At 44.9% G+C, this 3,849-nt stretch overlaps 1 protein-coding gene across 2 annotated transcripts in view; it reads left to right on the forward strand.

Annotated features, from left to right (window-relative positions):
- IQSEC2 (IQ motif and Sec7 domain ArfGEF 2) overlaps nt 1–3,849 on the forward strand; it is an 81,811-nt gene that overhangs the window by 36,715 nt on the left and 41,247 nt on the right. The window lies entirely within an intron of this gene.

Here is a 3,849-nt window from a genome sequence, read left to right on the forward strand (position 1 = left end):
ATGCTAGCCTGGCTCAGCACTGCAGGGCTCCGCATAGCCGCTGAGATTCTCTGATACGAACATTCCAGCAGCTGAAGGGGCTCTACCTCTCAGGTTTAATGAGATAATGAGTCAAGAACTGGGGCTCATGACTGGCACATAGATGGCACTTGAAAAACAGTTGTTCTGATGATGATGATTACTTCAGAGTCTCTGACAAGAACAGTCTCAGATTCTAAGATCTCTATAAGGATCTAAGATTTGGGCATCCTCAAAATCACAAGTGAGATACTGGGTAGCTGGAATGGCCTGCAGCCACATTTCCTGGCCTTTTCTTGCGCTTTGGAACAGCTAGGCCCTGACCACAACCTGCCTTCAGGGGCTTGTGGGGGACAGGGGCTGGGTGACCTGAAAGGGCCAGCTCCACTCTCAGCGTCCACCCTGCACTGGATAAACCAGGCCCTCAGCCTCACTACCCTACTGCCTCCCCCCCCCCCGCCCCCCGGCCCATTCTCTGGACTTTAATCGTGGGAAGCAGGAGGCACAGGGGCCTTTGGACCCTGCACTAGGGGTGGGGGCACAGTGCCGGGGGGGTGGGGGGGGTGGGGGGGTGGAGTGTGGGCTCTGCCCTGGGCTGGGGGCACAGCACTGGCCTTGGAAGCCAAGACTCCTGCTGGGAACGACCCTGTCCTCTGGCTCACTGGGCCCCACCCACCCACTCAGCGCCAGTCCCATCCTGTCACCTAGACCACTGAGACCTTCTCAGCTCTCCTCCGCCCTCGCCTCTCCTCTCCTTTGCTCTGGGGCTCTCTGCCTCTGCCTGTCTTCTCTCTGTGTCTTTTGTCTCGCCCTTTCTCTGTCTTCCTCTTTCTCTGTCTTTCTCCTTTTCTGTCTCACCCTTTCCTTGTCTCTTTCGGTTTCTCTCTGTCCCTTTCCCTCTCTTCCCTACAGTGTTTCCTCCACCCACCTGGCCTGGGTTCTTCCCCCTCTTTGGATCCAGAGCCTCTTCTCTCTCCATCTCTTCCTCCCTTCTTATAAGGGGTCTTCTATAAGGGGGAGCCCCCCCAATACAGCTTTTCCCTTTCTCTTTCATCCCCCCTCCCCTCCCCTCTTCCCTACCCGTGTGGCGTCTGGTGTGAGGAGGGCTCCCTTCCCCCTTCCCTGCTGTGGTGTCCCAGTGTCTCCGTGGCTCAGGTCCCCATGGAGTCACCTGGAACACAGGAGGCCCAGACCGGCTCTTTTGTCTCTGCTGCCCCCTGTTGTCGTTGTGTTCTGTTTGTGGTTTGAGTGCCGTCCTCTCTTTCTTGACTTTGTGGTTTTTTTCTTTTTTTCTTCCTTCCTTCCTTCCTTCCTTCCTTCCTTCCTTCCTTCCCTCCCTCCCTCCATCTCTCCCTTCTCTCCCTCCTGCCCTACCTCCCCACCTCCCACCCCTTCTCTTCCATTCCCAATCCTCCAACACCCATTCCTCCCAGTCTTCCCTCTCCCCTTCCCCACTCGCTCTCACTTCCTTGTCCCTACTCCCCATCCTGCCTCTCCCCTCCCTCCCTGTCTCTCTCTCTGTCTCTCTTTCTCTCTGTCTCTTGCTGTCTCTCAGGTCCACAGCGTCTCATACTCTACACCAGTATTGCTGTCCTACTCAGGTCCTTGACTCCATGAAGCTTACCCCCTCAGGCAGGCTGGCAGAGAGCAGGTAAGAGCTAGACCCATCCCTCCCCCCATCCTTCACCCTTCCGGACAAATCTGCCACAGCATTGCCAGACCCCCTCCCCCATCTCCCTCTAGCCCCTGGAATGAATGTAGAATGGATGTCTGAGCATGTGAGGAGAGTGACTGGGAGACCAGGTAGGAGACCAAAGAGGACATTCAGGTTCTGTTTGTAGTTTGTCCTTCCTTAAAAATCCTTCCCTAGATACCTGCCCCCCAAAGTGGGAGTGGTCGGTTCAAGAATATGTCATATTTGAGCTGTTTTGAAGGATGAGTAAGAGTTTGCCAGTTGGATAGGATGGGGAAGGGTGTTTAGGCAGAGGGAAAAATCGCCCACACCTTTGAGAACAACATTATTTCCAAGTTAATTGGAAATCACATTTTACATTTTCTAATTGTAATGCAATAACATGAAATATTCATAGCAACGGCAAAAAGGTTAGGTCTATTTGAAAGTTGAAAAATACTTGGGTGAAAGAGGAAACAAGAATGGAATTTATAGACTATTTAGGATAAGTATCAATTATAGACTATTTAGAATAAATGTCAACGGGAATACTATATATCAAAACCTACGGGATGTGACCATGGGGGATTCCGAGAGGAGAATTTATAGTCTTAAATGCTTTTATTAGAGAACAAGACAGTTTAAATTAAATGAACTAATTATTCCACTCAAGAATTTAGGAAAAGAACAACCAAAAGAAAGCAGAATAAAGTAATCACTATAGATAAAACCAGAAATTAATGAAATAGAAAACAAAAGATTTGATAAACTAAGAGGTGGTTTTTGAAAAGACGAGTAAACTAGACAGACCGTCCTCTGGCAAATAGGACAGAGAAAAAGGCAAGAAAGACATAAATAAAATAAGGTATGATGGGGCGCCTGGGTGGCACAGCGGTTAAGCGTCTGCCTTCGGCTCAGGGCGTGATCCCGGCGATCCGGGATCGAGCCCCACATCAGGCTCCTCCGCTAGGAGTCTGCTTCTTCCTCTCCCACTCCCCCTGCTTGTGTTCCCTCTCTCGCTGGCTGTCTCTCTCTCTGTCAAATAAATAAATAAAATCTTTAAAAAAAAAAAAAGGTATGATGAAGGGGATTTAACCACAGATTTTGAAGAGATGAAAAAAGTCATAAAAGATGCTTTTATACTTTTGTACCAATAAATGTGAAACTCTAGATGAAATGGGTGGTTTTCTAGGAAAATAAAAATTACCATATTGATTTAAGGAGTGACAGAAAAGCTGAATAGAATAGAACAATATAGAAGAAGTTAAAAAGATGGTCAAAGTTTTCTACTCGGAAATGGTACCAGGGCCCAGTTGGTATTATGGAAGTTCTGGTGTGATGGAAGTTCTATAGAATCTGTAAAGATCGGATAATAGAAAAAAATGGACAGCTTCCCAGTTCATTCCAGAAAGCTAGTATAACTGGATAGGTTTAGACAAAAAAAAAAAAAAAGAAAAGAAAAGAAAAGAAAGAAAACTATAGCCTAATCTGCCTAATCTCATATATTAATAAAGTCACAAATATTTTAAATAAAATAGTATCAAACTGAATCCATCAGTGTATCGAAAGAAGAATGTATCGTGACAAATGAAGGTTTGTCCCAGGAGCACAGGGATTGTTCAACATTAGGAAAGCTGTTATTGTAATGGATTACATTAATAGATTAAGGTAAACAGAACATATACCTATCACCATAAATGCTGAAAAAATAATCTGATAGAATTACACATCCGTTCTTGATTTTAGAACTCTTAGTAAGTGTCCTAGTTATATCTTGCTGTATTGGGGTAATTTGTTACACAGCAATAGATAACTAGTATAGTAAGCTATTAGTGAAAATGTCCTTAAATTGATAAAGAATTTTTTTATCAGAAACCAAAGACAATCATCAAATGTAATAGTGAAATACTAAATAAACTGCCATTAAGTTCAGGAACAAAGTAAGTGTGACTGCCATCACTGTCACTAACCAACATATTTTCTAGAAGTTTTAACCAGTGGGGTAAAAAAAAGAAAAAAGTGGTATAAATATTAGGAAGAAAGACTCAGAATTAGCACTCTTTGAGGATGATGTGGTTGTCTACTTAAATAATCTAAGAGAATAAAAGGAATATTTATTAGAACTAATAAGAAAATTATGTGAGATAGCTAGATAAAAG

The sequence above is a fragment of the Ursus maritimus genome (assembly GCF_017311325.1).
Source record: "Ursus maritimus isolate PB19 chromosome X unlocalized genomic scaffold, ASM1731132v1 scaffold_X1, whole genome shotgun sequence".
NCBI classification, from domain to species: domain Eukaryota; kingdom Metazoa; phylum Chordata; class Mammalia; order Carnivora; family Ursidae; genus Ursus; species Ursus maritimus.